The 20,904-nt window shown below is 47.6% G+C and overlaps 2 long non-coding RNA genes across 2 annotated transcripts; one reads left to right on the top strand and one right to left on the bottom strand.

Moving 5' to 3' along the window:
* The first annotated feature begins 483 nt into the window (after positions 1-483).
* Positions 484-3,534, top strand: LOC123335016. Its single transcript, XR_006553232.2, has 2 exons — positions 484-1,675; positions 2,446-3,534. It is a non-coding gene; the product is annotated as an uncharacterized LOC123335016 (long non-coding RNA).
* A 13,459-nt stretch (positions 3,535-16,993) lies between these two features.
* On the bottom strand, positions 16,994-20,627 carry LOC123335017. The gene is made up of 3 exons (XR_006553233.2): positions 19,853-20,627; positions 18,447-18,513; positions 16,994-17,050 (listed from the first exon to the last, which is right to left on the bottom strand). It is a non-coding gene; the product is annotated as an uncharacterized LOC123335017 (long non-coding RNA).
* Positions 20,628-20,904: the final 277 nt, after the last annotated feature.

The following is a 20,904-nucleotide window of genomic DNA, read 5'->3' as shown; positions in this document are numbered from 1 at the left end:
AGTTTCTCTTCTGATTTCCTTAAAACACGCCACTCTCATTTTCTATTTCTTATGGAGCTCTGGAGGCAAACTAAAGTAATGAAGACAAAACTGCCAATGGTGAAGAAAATGGCAAGGGGCACTTGGTCTCAGTGGAGGGGACAAAAGGGGACTGTAGCCCCTTTCCTGTCTGCAGGGGCAGCTGAGGGATGCTGACTCTGTCGACAGGAGCGGCTGACCCTCAGCAGCACCCATGTGGACCCGCAGGTCTGGTATTAGCGGATCTTACGTGCTTTCTAAAAAAAACCGGACACATTAATTTCTATGTGAAACCTCCCAGTTTTTAGAACGTTGGCTCAAATTTTTCTTAAACAGTGGGAGAGCCAAATACAACATGTTCTGATCTGCAATCCACCAGCCTGCAATCTCTGGAGCCGGTATTTTTAAAGCTTTTCTGCTGAACGTTCTCTGGAGGAGAAGTGAAGAGAGGAGGAGGACAGGAAGGAAGGAAGATGGCAGGAGCCGCAGGGGAATCTCTGAGACCTGGTTTGGCCTCTGCTGAGCCTCAGAACCTCTGCTGGTTCAGCAAAGGGGAGAGGGAGGGGGAGCGGGGGGTCCTTTCCAGGCTGGGAGGCTGTGTTTACTAAACTAGCCTTTCCTCTTGATTTCAGTTCTCACTCGGGAGAAACATAATGGCCCCAGGCCTCAGGAGTGTCTGAGCAGGTCTGAACAGGAGGCTCTGGTTTGTGGTTGGAGAGGCGGTGCCCTGGCTGCCGGGCTGATGGAGAGAGGACAGGACAGGAGAGGAGAGGGGGCCCAGCATCCTAGGGCAGAGGGGGCCCTAGGCCTCAGCCTCAGGCTGGACCGCTGCCTGCTCCCTGGCTTGCTTCTAGCTCCCAAGGAGCCCTGGATATCTTTCCAACTGTGTCAAGGAGGGAGTTTATAGCCCATGGTCAGCATGGCTGACCGCCAACCTGGCAGGTGGCCAGAACCCAGAGCACATTGAAAAGGAGTATAAACAAGGCCCCTGGTGGGCAGCTGTGACCCAGAATCTTCCAGTAGAAGAGAAGCAATCAGGGAAGAGGAACACTAGAGGGACCCTGCCCCCTGCCTCTCAGGCTCCCAGGACTCGGCCAGCAGCACGGACAGAATGGGCACCAGGCAAGCAGCCATCATAAAAGAGCTGCAGGAGTTCACTTAAGGGGCCTTTCAGCCTCTGAGATGCTGTGAGCCCATGACTGTGATTCAGCTTTTCTCTCTGTATAGAGGGCATCTGTGGTTGCCCCTCGCCTGGAATCCATTGTGCTCCTTTTGTTGGCAGCACCCTAGTTATCTTTCTAGAAGCCACCCCTCCTCCACTCACAGCCCATGTGGATCAGGTGAGGCTAACCTGGTCTTCCTTCCTTCCTGGATCCAGGATGGGCAAATGGGTCAGGCCTGGCCTGACTGATCAGCCCATTTCTTCTTCTGCTGGAGACCAGCAGAAGCCTCTGATGGCTTCTGGTCTCATTCCATGAGACCACCCCAAGGAATTTTGCTGGAACTTTTGGGAAAAGAGACATTGTCAGCAATCAGCTTCCTGAACAGCTGGAGGTGCTTGGAGACCATCTGGCCATGACACAGGGGCAGCTTGCTTGAGGAAGACACCATCACAGAAGGAGACCCCATGGAAAGAGAGGCAGAGAACCAGACAGAGGTAGGGAGAGGGGACCAGACTGATGGATACATGGATGTGTATAAGAGACAGGAGATGTGATACCTGATGCTATAGTTAGAGCCTCTGGATCTAGTTTTAACTGATGAAGTATTGAATCCCTAGACTTTTCAGAAAAAGAGTCAAGAATATGCCACTGTGGCATAAAAATTACTTTGCGCAGAAGGCATTTTGAGTTCCTGATATTTTTTTATCTGTTTAAAAACACAGCTTCTGAAAAGAACTCAATTGTCCTAAATCCCTCCCTGGGGAGCAACAAGGGACGATTGATCAGAGAAGAGAATTACCCACATAAACAGACATTGTCATAAAGTGATCGTATCTCCCATCTAGCCTCCTAAAGGCCCATTTCTCTTTCCTCATAGTCATTTGTTTTCCTGGACGTGCCCTTCTCTCTCCTCCCCCTCCCCAGTTAAGATGGTACATATACCCCAAATTCTAATCACATTCTTGAGTCACATTTTTCTGTAAATGCCTAGTTGTTGTGAATAAACCTATCTATTTTTCTTAATAATTTGTCTGTTGCTGGTTTAATCTGCAGGCCCCCAGTTATTAACATAAGAGGGTAGAAGAAAAGTTTTTCCTCCCTTACCTCAGTTATATAAGCAAAAAAACAAACTACCTCTGACATCAGTTTCTAGGACTCCAACATTTCATACGAGATTATATAATTATATTTTGTAAATCTATCATTTAATCTATAATTTGCTTAAGGAGTAAATTCTACTTAATCTACATTTTTTTTTCTTTAGGCCACAGAGAAGCCGGCAATGACCCAGGCCTCTGAAATCCTGCCCTGGTTGCCTGAAACTAGAGGAGTTTTCCCAAGAAGGCTCAAGGATCCTGGCTGCATTCCTACCCTGCCTGAACACCCAGCATATATCCTAGACAGCCCTAGTCAGTGCCTAGACCTGCGAAAGAGAATGTCATAGGTCCCCGCAGTGCCTTTATTCATTCGTTAATTCAGCACACATTTATGGAGCACCAACTCTGTTCAGAAATGAAGTTCTTATCCTCAGAGATCTAGAATTTGGTGAGAAAAACAGATCAATCAGAAGAATTTCATCAGAATGTGACGACTGCTACGCTAGAAATAAACACAGAGAAGGGACCTCCAGACTGGGCAGAGTGACAGGCATGTTGCAGAAGCTTCCTAAAGGAAGTGACCCCTGAGATGAATTCCACAGGATGAGAACGAGTCAGCCCAGCTGGATAGAGGGTAGAGGATGTGCTTTCCAGGCAGAAAGGAACAGGAGATACAGATTCCAGGGGGTGGGCGGGGCTTCGGCCTGCCAGTAGGACAGACCAGGAGAGACGGGGAGCAGGAGGAGGTGCAAGGGATTGCCATCAGGGAGCAGGACCTGTTTGACAAGCTGGTTTGGATGAGCACTGCTTCCTGTGTGTGTGATCACACAGATAGTTCAGCACCAAACATGAGGCCAAGGCAAAGCCTGACTCATGCCTCAGAGGAAAAACAAAGCAGAGGATCCTCAGCCAGGGCCCTGGGTCAAGAGTGTGCAACAGAGCCCCACCGCACAAGTATTGGTGATCTCTGCCCACAGAGGGAGCTTGGCCCTCCTTATTGGAAATGACTGAAGGCAGGGCTCAGAATCTCGTCTTCCATCTCCTCTCCCACCCCTTTCTCCTTGAGCTCTGCAGGGCGTGTGAGATGGGAGTGATCATAGGTAAAAGCAGGTACTTTGGGCCAGGCAACCCTGGGCTCCAGTCCTATATAATAGCTGGGCCATGAACCCTCAACCTCTTCCTCAACCTGTGTCTCCTCCTCTGCAAACTAAAGCTAACAATAGTACTGATTCAATAAAGGAAAGCTTATCTGGTGAGTCATGAATTCATCCATTTACTTTTTTTTAAAACATTGTCTCATAGCATCCCTCTCTTCTGGGATCCATACCATGCTATGTCCTCTGTTAAGACTTTCAGTCACAGGGACTTCCTTGGTGGTCCAGTGGCTAAGACCCAGGCTCCCAATGCAGTGGGCCTGGGTTCAATCCCTGGTCAGGGGATTGAACACATGCTGCAACTTCATGCCACAACGAAGATTAAAGATCCTATGTACTACAGCTAAGATTGTGCTGTCAAATAAATTAAAAAAAAAAGACTTTCAGTCACAGAACTTTGGCCTCTTCCATGCCACAGGGATGGGGCATGGACTGTGCCCAGCCAGTTATACTGTCCTCTTTTGGCAACAGTGGTTGATTCCTAGGGTGGATTAGAGACTCAAGTGTGCCAACCAGAGTCTGGATCTCTCCTCCCTGGTGGTACTGAGCTGGAAGAATATGAGTTTGGGGAGAGCCCGTCTACCTGTGGGTGAAGTCACTGCTTAGAAGGAAACAGAGCCAAGATAATGGCAATGATAACCACCATCACGATGATGGCATCATCATGCATTGCTGCTGCTGCTGCTAAGTCCTTCAGTCGTGTCCGATTCTGTGCAACCCCATAGATGGCAGCCCACCAGGCTCCGCCATCCCTGGGATTCTCCAGGCAAGAACACTGGAGTGGGTTGCCATTTCCTTCTCTAATGCATGAAAGTGAAAAGTGAAAGTGAAGTCGCTCAGTCGTGTCCAACTCTTCGAGACCCCATGGACTGCAGCCTACCAGGCTCCTCCGTCCATGGAATTTTCCAGGCAAGAGTACTGGAGTGGGGTGCCATTGCCTTCTCCTCATCATGCATTACTTAAAGTCAAATCTGATCCTGAACTTCCTGGTTTGAAGAACAAATTCATTCACATTTTCCTCATGCCAGTCTAGTTTGGTTTCCTTTGCCTGAAGCTCCAAGACTCTTAAGCCATTTGGCATGTGAAATGCTGAGCACAAAATCTGTCCCCATAGGAAGAGCTCAGAGAACTGTCACCACAATGAAAGAGGTGAAAATGGTCTTAAGCTCCTTTGCCATCACCCCTTTCCTTCCCAGAACACAGTCTCACCCCTTTCCATCCGGCCTGGGGAATGGGCTGCTGACTGTGTTGGCTTCCCATTTGTAAGAATGGGCTGGGGGAAAAGGGTGGGAGGGAGGTTCAAGAGTATGTATGTATACTTATGACTGATTCATGATATACAACAGAAACCAACACAACATTGTAAAGCAATTATCCTCCAATTTAAAGAAAGCTGGCTAAAAAAAAAAAATCAGCTCAAGATTTCCCTTCCTCAGAGGCTTTCAATCTGGTCTCCCTCCCTGTGAGCATGGAACTTCCCTGGTGTAGCTTCATAGGAGGCTTTGGGCCAGAAGGAATCAGGGTGTAATAACCTTTGTCAGCTTAAAGCAGAGCATCTTGGGGCTTCCCTGGTGGCTCAGTGGTAAAGAATCCACCTGCCAGTGCAGGAGACACAGGTTCGATCCCTGGACCAGGAAGGTTCCACATGCCTCAGGGCAACTATGGCTATGTGCCACAACTCCTGAGCCTGTGCTCTAGAGCTCACAGGCCACGACTACTGGGCCTGTGAGCTCTAGAGTCTGTACTCTGCAACAAGAGAAGCCAGTGCAATGAGAAGCCTGCAGCTACCGAGTAGCCCCTGCTCACCAAAACTAGAGAAAAACCCTCGCAGCAACAAATACCACACAGTCAAAAATAAATAAGTAAATAAAATAATCCTGTCACTGCAGAAGTGTGACTCAGTCACCATCTTTCTGGGCTTCTCTTTCCTTGTCTATAAAACTGGGACAATTACAGCTCCTGTCTCTCAGAGAAGCTGTGAGGACTAAATGAGAAAAAAGTGAATAGCACCTAGTATTGACAGTATGCTCGATGTATTCCAGGCGTTGTTCTAACCACTTTACAAACTTAGTCCAACTGACTTCCACAATAAGCCAAGGAGGTAGGTACTACTATTATCATTCCCACTTTACAGATGAAGAAACTGAGGCACACAGAGGTTAATAACTTGCCCAGGGTCTCAAAACTAGGAAGGGGTAGAGATGGGCTGTGAATCCAGACATTCTGACTTGAGTCCACATAAGTGGCTAAGACTCTAGGCTCCCAGTGTAGGGGGCTGGGGTTTGATCCCTGGTCAGGGAACTAGAGCATGCATACCACAACTAAGAGTTCACAAGCCTCAGTTAAATATCCCCCATGCTGCAATTAAGATTCACCAAAGCCAAATAAATGAATATTTAAAAACAAACAAAAACCCATGCCAGACAGTTCAAGATAAGGAATTTAATATGGGCAACTAGTTAGAGAGGGGCTAGAAGAGATGAAAACCAAGGAAAGGTGGGGCAACTATAGAGATTAACAATTGTATGCTTGTGTGTGCTCAGTTGTATCCCAATTCTTTGTGATCCCATGGACTGTAGCCCGCCAGGCTCCTCTGTCCATAGAATTTCTCAGGCAAGAAAACTGGAGTGGGTTGCCATTTCCTTCTCCAGGGGATCTTCTTAACCCAGGGATCGAGCCCACATCTCCCGAATTCACAGGCGGATTCTTTACCACTGTACTGCCTAGGAGCTCTAACAACCATATAGGAAATCACTATTTCTCCAGGGCTAAAGGGACCAAGGGAGGAGTTGGTGTCACTGCAGCCCAAGAAGGGCCTTGGCTCCTGGTAGGAGCTAGGATATTGGAGGAAGAAGCCATCCTCTGGAGTCATTGCCAGAGGCTGCAGAAACGGTGGTGTCAGGGGTTTGAGGGGGTGAGGAGGTGGGCACAACCCAAGTTCTCCCTACCCTCTGCTCTCTGATCCTCCAGTACCTCCCACTGGCCAAACTTAATAGGAAGTCCCTGTGTGGCTCAGTTGGTAAAGAATCTGCCCAAAGTGCAGGAGATCTGGCTTTGATGCCTGGGTTGAGAAGGTGCTCTGGAGGACAGCACGGCAACCCACTCCAGTATTCTTGCCTGGAGAATCCTCATGGACACAGGAACCTAGCAGGCTGCAGTTCATGGGGTCAGAAAGAGTCAGACATTTAGACCGAGGGACTAAGCACAGCACAATAGGAAGTCAGCAGGCAAGGGATAGATCTGAGAGCAAACAGTAAACGATCCACATGCCACCACCCCCTTGTGCCATCTAGCCTCCTCATCAAAATGCAGGGCACGTAAGGGCAACTGCACCCACAAATGGGAATTGTGGGGACAAGAATTTAGATCCCTGACTTCTAGTTTAATGTTGTGTCTGGTACAGGAGCAGAACCTAGCAGTTATGAGCATCCTGTGACACTGAAAAGCAGAGGAAGAGGCCACTGGGGCTCCTGATGGTGCCTCTGGGTCGTGGCCTTGGCACATCTAGAGGCTTCTATACACAGCTCTACACAGCTGGGTGCAGATCTGCCACAAGAAGCAAGCATTGTTTTTCTGTTTAAAGGGAGTGAGAGCAGCCTGAATATCCCCAGCAACTGCTCTGAGATCTGAGAGAAACAGATGCAGCTGCTGCTGAAAACCAGGAGGCAAATAAGTGGAGTGAGGTGCCTGTCAGCTCCCCACACCCTCCTTTTGCAGAAGCCATTGTCTCAGTCCCTGCAAAGTCCCCTGCAGGCCCCGTATAGGCTCCGTGAGAAGCTGGGAAGCAGCTGCCACTTGCAGCCCTGGAAGCTGGCAGGATTCCACAGGTGCCAGCATGAGCATGGGCAAAAGGTCCAGGCCAGAGCACAAGAGATGTCAAGTCTGAGCAGGTCCTGCCAGGATGGAGAAGAGGTGGTCATTGGAACCCTTCCCTTTGACCAGGATTCTGCCTTTAGGGATTTATCACAGAGATAATCTTGCTGCTGCTGCTGCTAAGTCGCTTCAGTCATGTCCGACTCTGTGCGACCCCATAGACGGCAGCCCACCAGGCTCCCCCGTCCCTGGGATTCTCCAGGCAAGAACACAGCAGTGGGTTGCCATTTCCTTCTCCAATGCATGAAAGTGAAAAGTGAAAGGGAAGTCGCTCGGTCGTGTCCGACTCTTCGCGACCCCATGCACTGCAGCCTACCAGGCTTCTCCGTCCATGGGATTTTCCTGGCAAGAGTACTGCAGTGGGGTGTCATCACCTTCTCCGGAGATAATCTTACACAAGTGCATAAAGGCTTCTGGACAAGGCTATTCACCGCACTGTGGGTTATGATTCACAGAAGACCAGGGGGGAAAAATGTAGCCAATTGGAATTGATTTGATTGAGCAAATAATGGTGTAGCTGAACAACAGAATGCTCTGTGCATCTACAAGGAATGAAACATCTGTATGAGCTGTAACAGATTCTAAAGTAAAAAAGGCAAGGGACAGAATAGTGTGCCTAGTGTACTGAGGGGGCAGGGCAGCAGGGGATATTCTTACATATATTTACATATTTATATTTACATATATATCTATGTATATTTACACAAGCACCTCTTGCTATCCAGATCTATTTGGTTTCCGAATTCAGATAGCAGGGATTCAACGCAAGGGATGCTACATTATTGGAATCTTTGACTCCTGTCTTTCCTTTCAGATAGCAAATAGCAGGAGTTCATTAACAAACAGTTCATCCAAGAGGCTATATGAATCTATTTTGTCCCTGAGTTGGAATAGTGTTTGGATAACCAGGGTAGACAGTAGGGATGTCTGTATGTATAAAACTATATGTCTGTTTATGGAAAGAAAAAAAAAAGCCTGTGTCTGTGTGTATCTTCTCTCTGGAAAGATGCACAGGGAATTAATTAGTAGTGGTTGCCATGAGGAAGCGTAATTCAGCCCTGGGGAAATGAGGACTTGTTTTTCAGTTTACAAATATGAGTTGAGGTGGTTTTAATACTTGGGCCCCCAATTCTTTGAGAGGTGGAGTCTATGTCCTGTCCTGTTCCATCAGAACTGTTTTGTATTTGCTTAGAAGGATGAAGAATGGCAGGCATGATACTATGTGACCTTGAAGCCTAGGTCATAAAAGGTCCTGCAGTTAGATCCGGGACACTTTCTCTCAGATCCCAGCCACCATGCCAGGAGAAGTCCAAGCCACGTGGATCGGCCCTGGATGGGCACTGTAGTCCAGTGCCACCTGGGCTTCAGCTAACAGCATATGCAACCATGTGAGAGAGCCGTCTTGGAAGTCAGTCCCCCGAGGAGCGTTCAAATGACTGCACCCTTAGCTGCCATGTGACCAAATCAATGTCAGAAACCCCAGATGAGAATACCCTATATGAAGCGCATCCGCATACAGAACCACAAGAGTCAATGACACATTGCTGTTTCAAGCCACTGAGTTTTAGGATAGTTCTTTGTGTGTATGTGATTATTAACTGAAACATATATATCATCACACATATTACCTATTCAAAACTAAGAGCATCTTCCTTGTAAACCCACAGGGATGGTACTAAATGTTAAATGTGCAGTATCTCAATGATTCCTTACAAGTTCACTGTATCTGCATTTCACAGATGAGAAAACTGAAGCTCTGAGAGTTTCTTTGGTTATTACTTGTCCAAGATCACACCTCAAGAAAAGAAGCCCTACGGGACTTCTCTGGTGGTTTAGTGGCTAAGACTCCACATCTGCAATGCAGGGGACCCAGATTCAATCCCTGGTCAGGGAACTAGATCCCTCATGCCACAAGATCCCATATGCCACAATGAAACCAAAGATCCTGCAGGGCATAACTAATACCCAGCAGGGCCAAATGAATACTTTAAAAAAAATAAACATTAAAAGAAAAATATAGCCCTGAGATAAGAAACAAGGAGGCCTCTAACGTCTCAGGGCTACTGTACCTCCTGGGACCCTGCTCTCACTCTTTCCCACTATGGGCCTCACCCTCTCCAGTGAGGGGTTGGGGAGAGGTGAGAGTTGGAAACTCACAGCCCACAGGGGCCTGGTCAGTAACACAGAGGGCCAAAGTGGACATGGTGGACTCAGCTTCTGAAAGCCAGCTCAGAGTAGCCAGATCCTTGGATTTTTAAAATAGAATCCAAAAATCAGATTTTTATGCACAATCTATTTTTGTTTTAAAGTTAGCAACTAGTCTTTTTTTTTTTTTTTTTTTTTAACTTAGTAGACTGAAAAGCAAAACAAAGACAGAAGCCTGTGGGTTTGCCTCTCTGGACTAGATCTCCAAGGAGTCTTCTGCACAGACATCCTGACTTTCAGCAGAGCCTCACTGGGGAGATGGTGCAATTCCAATCCCAGGAGGCTCAGATCTGAGAAAGGAGACGGGTGGTGAAGACAGAGACGCCCCAGCCTCTCCAGCGGTGGTGAGGGGAGGCAGGGGGTGCCAGGAAAGCAGGCCACAGGGAGCCACAGCAGTGCTGGAGGGCAGCTGAGCCTGCGGTCAGCTGCCCAGAGCTGCCCGCCTCCCCCAGCTCAGTCTGCTCTGTGGGACCGAGAGAGGCAGCCAGAGCACCAGGGGAGACTAAATTTCTGTTGCAATGGGAAACCACCTCCGCCCACACTAGCCGTTTTCTCCACCTCTCCTGCTCACCCTGCTGCTTTTCCAATGGGAACCCTGCCCCCTTCCTCCTGTGACCGACCCTCCTTAGCGAAGGGGATCGATCCCCTCCTCAGCCATCTCCTTGGGCCTCTCTCCCCACCCCCCACTCCCTAGTGTCTTCGATTCCCTCCTGAGCCTGCTGCCCATTCCATCTTCAGCTGACTAGTCTTCCTCTGAGATCCAGCCTGACAGAGCGCAGCAGAGTGATTGATGAGCTAGGGAACTCTGGCTGGCAGGACAGCCAGCCAGAGACAGGGCTCTCACAAGATAGCTGAGCTGCCCAGGGAAAGCCCCCAGCTACCAGTGTGCTCCCTGAGGTTCTCCCCCTGCCCCCCGCTCCCCGTGCAGCCCAGATTGACATGGCAGCCACTCTGGACAGAGCAGATAACCACAAGGGCCACTGGGTATACAGTACCTGGCACACAGCAGTCCCTCAGCCAATGAGAGCACTCTGCTCTCTCTCTGTTCGAAAAACAGAGACCCAAGGAGATGAAGACGGTGAGCTTCTTAGGGCTGGACATGTTCTCATTCAGCCATGCCTCTCAGTTCAAGTGTTTATAATTTGTACACTCATTCATTCATTCATGCAGCCATGAGAGTTTGCTAGGAGCAACTAAGATAATTGCTAGTGTGATCAAACCACTGGGACACGGGGGTTTGAATCCAGGCTCCATCACTTCCTAGCTGTGTGAACTTGGGCATATCACTTTACCTCGTTGGTGGTTCAGCCACTAAGTTGTGTCTGACTCTTGTGACTCCCATGGACTGTAGCCCACCAGGTTTCTCTGTCCATGGGATTCTCTAGACAAGAATACTGGAGTGGGTTGCTGTTTCCTTCTTTAGGAGATCTCCCCGCTCCAGGAATTGAACCCGGGTCTTCTACATTGCATTTCTACTCTTCTAAAAAGCTGTTTTCTTTCCTGCCTCTGAGCTGTGCACACACAGTTGCCTCTTCTAGGATTGCCCACTTCTCAGGCTGTTTCTATCCCCTCTATGTTCATCTCAACTTAATTTTTTTTTTTTTCCTGAACTTGTTAAGGCCATCTCCTCCTATAAGAATCTGTATGGGCTCAGGAACAGACTGTGTTTTTCTTACTTCTGGATCCCAAACCCTTGGCACAGCCCTGCCCCTGGTAAACTCTCTGAGTATAGGTTGAATGAATGAGTGAACAAATGAATGACGGTGAGACCTGAAAAATGAATTGAGTTAGACAGGCAAAGAGCAGGGAAGGGAGTGCTAGTCCAGCCAAAGGGCTTGACTTGTGCAAAGACCAGGAGGCAAGAGAACGTGGTGTAATCGGAAAATCAAGAAGACCGACAGGTCTGCAGCTACCTGTATTTTCTCCAAGCCCTCTGCCCAGCTAGCACACGTGGGATCCTCAGTAAGCACGGAGGCCTCCCTACTCTCTTTCATGTGTCAAACAAAGAAACAATAGTAGGATGGGCAGAGCTCGAGAGCCCCCCAGGGAAAGCTGCCTCACTCTACGCCAGCCTCAGGCTGACGCATCGTACGTAGGCCCTCTATAGCTTTTGGACAGTGACTAAGGCTGAAAGGACATTTACGCCTCCGCTGCAAAAGTGACAGGACTCGATCATTCCAGAAAGTTATTACAGCTCCAATAAAGTCTTTACAGCCCAACCTGCCCAGGAAATGGGGAAGGAGGAAACTGAGGCCCAGAAAAGGGGATGGATTTGTGTTAGCTCACCCAGCAGATCAGTGTCAGAGCTGGGATGGGAGCCCGGATGTCCTGCCTGCTAACACAGAGCTTCTCCCTCCAGGTCTCCACTTCCCCAGTCCCCCTCCCTCCCCCTCTCCCTCTCCAGCCTTTGGCCTTTCAAGATGTCAGAAGCCAGCAGATTGGAGCCAACAGAAAATCTCTGAGTGCCTTTTACAGAGTGAAGGCGTTGTGTTACAGGGAGGGCAGATGGGGCAACCCATTAGTCAGCTAACACTGAGTTCCTGTGGGTTCCATTAGTGCCTCTGATTAACCCATTAGCACCCACTGGAAACAGGAAGCACAGAGACCCCCAGAGGGGATGAGTAATGGAGTGAGCCAGCTTTGATAAGGCCAAGGGAGCAGAGCTGGAGAGACAGAAAGGGGTCTTTCCTCTTTCCTTAGAAGGTGAGTTTCCTTGGAGAGGGTGCCAGTTAGTGTCAGCGATGAAGAAGCCCAGGAAGGACTCAGAAGTCCGACATTTCAGAGCCGTAGGGAGCCAGCTGAGCTGATCCTTTGTAGAGATGTGAAAACTAACAGCAGAGAAGAGGAATTTGTCTCTGAGTCACTCATGGAGAAGTCAGGATTCCTGGCCATTATACTACATTACAAGACTCAAGTGTGCTGCAGGAATTACAGTGAAACATTGAGCCAGCCGTTATTGGAGCACCAAGCTAACTGCTCTACATATTTATCTTATTCTCACAGCAACCCTGGGAGGTAGGTACTTTTACCCCAAAACTGAGGCTCAGAGTGGTTGAGTCATCTGCCCCAAATCACAAATCTAATAGGTGGAAGAGCCAATATTCAGATGCACGCATACTGATTGCCAAGTCCTAATCTTTGTCATCATGCTGTCTTGCTGAGCAGCAGAAATAGATAGAACCACCATTTGATAAACACTGTCTGCAGAGCCCTTCACTTGGTCGTGCTTTTTATTTTAAGCACTTGAAGAGGATATCCTCTTATTTTACAAGGAGAGCCCAAGGCACAGTGAGGCCAAGGAGCCCACCTATGTCATACACACAGATATTGTCAGAATCAGGATGCAAACCCATTGATCGTACTCCATTGTTAAGGCTCTAGGCCACTCCACCACATGATTGTGAAGACCCCCCACTCTAGGACAAGTGTGTGAATGTGCTCTCTGCTTGGCATGCAGGCTGATCCTTCTACTTATTTATCTTCATCCACTCAGACAACAAATGTAATATTGAGGGCCTGCTGTGTCTGCCAGGCCCCTACTTACAAGACCAATGGGATTCCAGTATTTGTGCAGTTTCCATTCTACTTGAGGGACAGGAAAGACAGACAGCAATTTCATTAGGGTAGGGATGACCTAGTCCTAGCGGACAGAGAAGGCCAAACTGGGACTTATAGGTCAAATAAGCATTTCCCAGGCAGAGGAGCTGGGAGCAGGACGTGCAGTGGTCCAGAGGTATAAAAGTCCACCAAAAGCTGGGTTGGGCCAGAGATTTATCTCTGGGAGGAGCCAGTGGAACTGGACATTCAGGAAGTGGCTGGAAGGAGGATTTTATCCCCAAGAAAATGGGGACCACTTTTGAATATTATCTGTGCCATGAACATCTGCACTGAGAAAGCCAGACTCTGGAAGAAGGATGTGATGGGCTGAGGGTAGATGCCTGGAGGCAGGTTTGGTGGAGTTTCCAAAGATAAGGAGGACTAGGGTGATTGATTAGATATGGCAATGAGAGGCAGGGAAGAGGTCTGGTTTCTGACTGGGCTGACAAGAGAATGGGGGTGGGGGTTGGGAGGATGAGAGACAAGTTCCTTGGACCTGTTGAGTGTGAGAACCCAAGGGGCTCTATCTAAAGTATGGCTGGACTTACTAGCCTGGATTTCAGGCCTATGGGTCTTAAGATTTTGCAGAGAACTGACTCCAGACTTCCTTACCCCATGCCTCAGTTTCCTCATCTGTAAAATGAGTAATAATAACATAATCTCATAGAGTTGTGAAGATTAAAAGGATATAGAGTATATAGTTAATGTTGAAAGCATTTAACATAGTCCCGGGTATGTGGGGGTGCTTCTTTTTTTCCTTTGTGTGCTTTTTATTGGCTATCTAGATCATTCCACCAGGACCTGTGATTTTCCATCATCTGAAACCATGTAACACTCAATGCAGCAATGCTGTTATTGCAGGTAGGATGTTAGTGCTATCTAGCCTGATCTTGAAATTAGAGTAGACCCATCCAGTTAACTCTGGAGATTCAACTCACTCACTCCACAGAGAAGACTTTTAACCGTTATCTTAATCTCTCTACCCCTCTCCTCCTCACTTGTCCTCATTATCTGCTTCCTCTTGAGTTCTCTCCTTTAATCATTCCCTGTTATATAAATCTCCCTCCATTACTCCATGAGGATGCTTAATAAAGGCTAGTGGAATCAATATATGAATGGATGATTCTTTGGGCTGTGTCTGCTACAAGTTATTTGGAAAGAGTCATGGACCTTTTTTATACACCATGATCTAGTGGGATTTATCCCATGGATACAAGGACTTTTCAATATCCACAAATCAATCAGTGTGAAACACCACATTAACAAACTGAAGAAGAAAAACCATATGATCATCACGATAGATGTAGAAAAACTTTTGACAAAATTCAACTCCCACTTATGATAAAAACTCTCCAGAAAGTGGGGGGAAAAAAAAAAAAAAACCTCTCCAGAAAGTGAACACAGAGGGAACCTGCCTCAACATAATAAAGGCCATATATGACAAACCCACAGCTAACATCATTCTCAACAGTGAAGAGCTGAAAGCACTTCCTCTAAGATCAGGAATAAGACAAGGATGTCTACTTTTGCCACTTTTACACAATATAGTTTTGGAAGTCTTAGCCATGGCAGTCAGAGAAGAAAAAGTACAAATTAAAAGAATCCAGATTGGAAAAGAAGAAGCAAAACTGTCAGTCTTTGCAGATGACATGACACTCTCTGCAGAAAATCCTAAAGATGCTACCGGAAAACTACTAGAGCTCATCCCTGAATTCTGTAAAGCTGAAGAATACAAAATTAATACATAGAAATCTTTTGTATTTCTATACACTAACAATGAAAGATCAGAAAGAGAAATTGAGGAAATAATCTCATTTACCACCACATCAAAAAGAATAAAATATCTAGGAATAAGCCTACCTAAGGAGGCAAAAGACCTGTACTCTAGTACTCTATAAACTATAAGATGCTTATGGAATAAATTGAGGATGACACAAATGGCAAGCTACATTTGAAATGGCAACCCATGTTCTTGGGTTAAGAGAATCAATATTGTCAAAATGAGTATGCTACCTAAAGCAATCCATAGATTCAATGCAATCCCTATCAAAATACCAATGGTATTTCCACAGAAATAAAACAAAATGTTTTAAAAATGTGTATGGAAACACCACAAATTCTGAATAGCCAAAGCAATCCCAAGAAAGAAAAAGAGTGCTGGGGGCAAAGCAGACTATAGTCAGTGTTGGCCCTGACACCAGACTATACTACAAAGCTACAGACATCAAAACAGAATGGTATTGGCATGAAAACAGAAATACAGATCAGTGGAATGGGACAGAAAGTCTAGAAATAAAATCACACACCTACGGTCAATTAATCTATGACAAAGGAGGCAAGGATACACAACGGGGAAAAGACAGTCTCTTCAAAAAAAAAAAAAAAAAGACAGTCTCTTCAATCATCAGTGCTGGGAAATCGTGACAGCTACATGTAAAAGAATGAAATCAGAACATTCTATAACACCATACACAAAAATAGGGGGTTTCCCTGGTTGTTCAGTGGCAAAGAATCCACCTGCCAGTGCAGGAGACAGGTTCGCTCCCCTGATCTGGGAAGATCCCACATGCCATGGAGCAACTAAGCCCGTGTGCCACAACTCTTGAGCCTGTGCTACAGAGCCCGGAAACTGCAACTACCGAGTCCAGATGCTGCAGCTACGGAAGCCCCAGTACCCTAGAGCCTGTGCTCTGCAAAAAGAGAAGCCACTGCAATGAGAGGCTCAAGCACCTCAACTAGAGAGTAGCCCCTGCTTACTGCAACTAGAGAAAAGCCCACACAGGAACAAAGACCCAGCCCAGCCACAATAAATAAATAAAATTATATATACAAAAATAAACTCAAAATCGATTATTAAAGATCTCAATGTAAGACAGGATACTATAAAACTCTTAGAGGAAAACATAAAAGCAGTGCACTCATTGACATAAATCGGAGCAATATATTTTTGGATCCACCTCCTAGAGAAATGAAAATAAAGATAAAAAAAACAAATGGGACCTACTTAAAGTTAAAAGCTTTTGCACAGCAAAGGAAACCATAAACAAAATGAACAGACAACCTACAGAATGGGATAAAATATTTGCAAATGAAACAACTAATAAGGGATTAATCTCTAAAATATATAAGCAGCTCATGTAGGTCAATATAAAACGACAACAACCCAGTAAAAAATGGGCAGAAAACTTAGATATTTCTCCCAACAAGACATATAGATGGTCAAAAAGCACATAAAGAGATGCTCAACATCACTAATTATTAGAGAAATGCAAATGAAAACTATAGTGAGGTATCACCTCATACCAGTCAGAAGGGCCATCATCAAAAACTCTACAAACAATAAATGCTGGAGACGGTGTGCAGAAAAGAGAACCCTCCTACACTGTTGGTGCGAGGGTAGACTTATACAACAACTATGCATGTTCCTTAAAAAACTAAAACTAGAATTACCATATGATTCCCTGATCGGGGAACTAAAATCACACAAGCCAGAAAAACAGCAACAAAAAGAAGGTATCAGATCAGATCAGATCAGTCGCTCAGTCATGTCCGACTCTTTGCAACCCCATGAATTGCAGCACGCCAGGACTCCCTGTCCATCACCAACTCCCAGAGTTCACTCAGACTCACGTCCATTGAGTCAGTGATGCCATCCAGCCATCTCATCTTCTGGCGTCCCCTTCTCCTCCTGCCCCCAATCCCTCCAGCATCAGAGTCTTTTCCAATGAGTCAACTCTTCGCATAAGGTGGCCAAAGTACTGGAGTTTCAGCTTCAGCATCATTCCTTCCAAAGAAATGCCAGAGCTGATCTTCAGAATGGACTGGTTGGATCTCCTTGCAGTCCAAGGGACTCTCAAGAGTCTTCTCCAACACCACAGTTCAAAAGCATCAATTCTTCGGCGCTCAGCCTTCTTCAAAATTTATGGTTACTAAAGGGGAAAGGCTGGAGGGAGGGATAAATTAGGAGTTTAGAATTAACATATACATACCACTATACATTGGAGGAGGAAATGGCAACCCACCCCAGTCTTCTTGCCTGGAGAATCCCATGGACAGAGGAACCTGGGGGACTACAGTCCATGGGGTGGCAAAGAGTCGGACATGAGTGGGCCACTGAATCACCATCACCACCACCACCATACATAAAATAATTCACAAGAATCTCTATTTTGAAACTTTCTTGAGATAAGAATGATTTGTACACTTTTAAAGACTAGAAAAAAAATAGGCAAAGGGAAATCCACCAGGGAAGCCGCTCATGGGATTAGTGCCCTTATAAAGGAAGCTCCAGAGAGAGCGCTGTCTTTCATTTTTTTCTGCTGCTCAGCATGAAAGAATCTTAATTCCCTGACCAGGGATTGAACCTGTGCCCCCTGCAGTGGCAGCTCCAAGTCTTAACCACTGGACCCCAATTCATGTTGTTTATAAGCCCTCAGTCTGTAGTCTTTGCTTACTGCAGCCTTAACAGACTAAGCCGGGCCATGTAGGTCACTGTAGGGACGCTAGCAGATGGGGTAGAGGGAACCAGAGAAAGAGAACCAGGCATGGCTTTCTTGACTTAAAAGAAGCCTCTCTTTTTTCTTGGCTCTACTACATGGCTTGTGGGATCCTAATTCCCTGACCAGAGACCAAACCCAGGTCCCCGGCAGTGGAAATTTGGAGTCCTAACCCCTGGGCCGCAAGGGAATCCCCAAGAAGTCATTTTTGACCTAAGCCATTTTGTGATCTAAGCCTGGCCACAAAACTTGCCCTTGAACAAGTCTCAGTAATTAGTGATTTTAAGGGAAGTGAGGGAATACAGGAACAAAAGAAAAACAGTCAATAAACAATAGTTATCAGTGACAAAACAGTCCCAGTTCCTTCTCAAGGGATAGACATAACAATCTGATTATGTCTTTGAGTTCTGCGGGAACTAAGGCCCCCACCCTGGTGGGGAATGGAATGATAATGTTGACCAACATGACTTTAATCAACCAAAGCTTAGCAGTAGTAGTGTGTGCTCAGCTGTATTTGACTCGTTGTGACCCCATGGACTGTTACCCACCGGGCTCCTCTGTCCATGGGATTTCTCAGGCAAGAATCCTGGAGTGGGTTGCCATTTCCTTCTTGGACTTTGTCCAATATGGCCCCAATTCTGTGATGAATCCTCTTCGCCTAGAACCCCTTTATGAATATGCATTGATTGCCCTTAGCTTAAAACTTCCCCAAGTTTGCTGTTCAGGGAGACACTATCTTAGGAAAGATCTCTGGTAAGTAAGATTCTTCTTACTTGCTGCCAAGTGATAAAGCTTTCCTCTCCCCCATCTTTGGTTTGGTTGTATCTTTCCCCTGACACCCACCAAAAGGCAGATCCAGTTTCCAGGATTAAAGGCAATGTCTGACCAGTGAGAGCTGCCCAGGAGAAGCCTGTAGGAAAGAATAACAAGAAGAGTTGTGGGCAGTCTAGACTGGTAGTAATTAGTCCACAGGAAGCAGCGTGGACAGAGGAGAGAAGTGGGTGGCAAAGTTCCACAAGGAGCAAGCAAGCCTCTACCCTATAGACTGATCCACAGGGGTAGGCGAGAAAATGAACAGCTGCCCCTGAGGGTCCCGGGTAGGGGTGTTAGGTGAGGGAGCGGGGGGAGGGCAGGTTTCAGGCCAAAAAGGGGAAAGGAAGGTGCAGAGAAGAGGCTGAAAACCCAGCAGTTTTCTGATGAGGACTGTGGTCTCGTGACAGCACCATGGCAGGGTGGTCGCAGAAGCGGGGACCCTGGGTCAGATTAGGAGCTGTGCGGGGAGGGGTGCGGCGGGGGCTCTTGTGGGAACCAGGGTTCAGGGGAGGAGGGACGGATGCGGTGCGAAGCTCGGGTTTGTGGTGGTGAGGGATCTAAGAGTTTGGCAGTTACACCTATTCTGATCCACACCTTTAATAAATGTTTACTACTACTTCTACTATTTCTCCAGGCAACCAGAGGAAGGAGCTTCTGAATTCCTCCTGGGCGGCTCTCCCAGTTCACCCCGGAGGGAAACAGGCTGGGGCGGGTCTCGGATTCCAGCCGAGCGGCTGGAGCCACTGTGCACCCCACGGCTGCCCTCGGGCAGTTCCAACCGATCCCTTATCAGCCAGTAGCTCCCCAACCCGGCGCGGATCAAATGCTGCTTTCAGAGCCGAAAGGAGCTGGGCGTGTCTTCCGTGCTTTGCAAAATCAGGGGGTGCGGGGGGAAGCATGGGCGAAGTTGGAAAGCCTGGGCCAATCTTCTGGCCCTAGTAGGCCAGAGCAAGCAGAGCACGGGACTCGCCTTAGAGCTGGGCTGCAGCGGGGTGGGGGCCGAAGCCGCCGGAGGCACCGAGCGGAGAACCGGGGAGCAGAGACCGAGCGGGGAGGCGGGGCGGGCGGGCGGCGGAGACCGAATCGCAGGGGCCTCCCCTTTCCCGCTTGGGAGAGGCCTCCACAGACACCCCCACACTCCCCGCCGCTGCAGGCCTCCTCCGGCCCAATTGACCCTTAGAGGCCCCAGGGGCCGAGGCGCCCCCTAACCCAGGCGCTGGTCCACGCCTCTCTACCCTGAGGGAGGCAGTCCCCAACCTGGCTGTTAGCCACGTGCTGGGTGGCCTTGGACAGGTTGCCTCCAGGCTCTGGGTCTAAGTTTTCACGTTAAAAAGAGGATGCTGGACTCAAATTCTCCAAGGAGAATTTCTCTCAGCTCCAAGGAGTTGAGCTGGACTCAGCTCCTCCAGGTTGTAGCAGTTTCTGCAAGGACATACCTTCTGATTTGGAACTCTTCTTTCCCCTGTGGCCTTCAGGTGGACCCTGGGTTATCTCAGATGCTATTTATCCATTTCGTATTCTTGGGGGCAGAACTGTTCCTGTGCATCTGTGCTTCCCAGCAGAGGTCTGCACACTTTTTCTAAGAAGGGCCAGATGATAAAAAGTTTAGGCTTTCTAGGCCATGAGTTCTCTGTCACAACTATTCAACTCTGCCCTTGGCAGCAAACGCAACCATGGAGGATGGTGAACTAATGAGCGGCGCTGTGTTCCCATAAGACTTTGTTCATGGCAGCTGATTTCAATTTCTTTTAATTCTTGGGCATCAAGACAATATCGCTGTTTTTAGATACATCGTTTCTTTCACTTAAAAACGCAGAAAGCATTCCTAGCCTAGCAGGCTGCACTAAATCAGTTTGTAACCCCTGGTTTACAGCCCAGGCTTTGTAATGTGGGGTTTGGAGCTGATTCCTTCACTTTTCTGGAGCTGTTTTCCCATCTACAAATCCCTGACAAACTTCAGCCTGGTTGTGGATGAAGCCAGACCACAAATGAAGCTACTACATAATTGATGTTATTTTCTGTGTTGCAGCTGGTGTCCGCAGCAGAAGATGGTGGCTTAGAAGTCAGGATGGTGTCCTGTGGGGTCCCACACTCCCCCCATTTCCTGAGTGCTTATTATGTGACAGGCACTGTGTTAGCGGTTTGCATGCTAAGTTGCTTCATAGTGTCTGACTTTTTGCGACCCTATGATCTATAGCCAGCCAGGCTCCTCTGTCCATGGGATTTCCCAGGCAAGAATGATGGAGTGGGTTGCCACTCCAGGTGATCTTCCCGACCCAGGGATGGAACCCCTGTCTCATGCCTTCTGCATTGGAAGCCCGGTTCTTTACCATTAGCATTACCTGCTAAGCCCACTGGGTTAGCTGCTCACATGCAAATCTCAATCATCCCAGGCTTAGAGACAGAAATTGTAGGCAGGTAGCGTAAGGGGTCCCAGAGAAGGAGAACCAGGCACGGCTTTCTTGACAGAAGAGAACCATTTTTGGCC

This window comes from Bubalus bubalis, chromosome 9 (genome assembly GCF_019923935.1).
Source record: "Bubalus bubalis isolate 160015118507 breed Murrah chromosome 9, NDDB_SH_1, whole genome shotgun sequence".
Taxonomy (NCBI): domain Eukaryota; kingdom Metazoa; phylum Chordata; class Mammalia; order Artiodactyla; family Bovidae; genus Bubalus; species Bubalus bubalis.
This window is presented reverse-complemented; position numbering and strand designations above follow the sequence as displayed.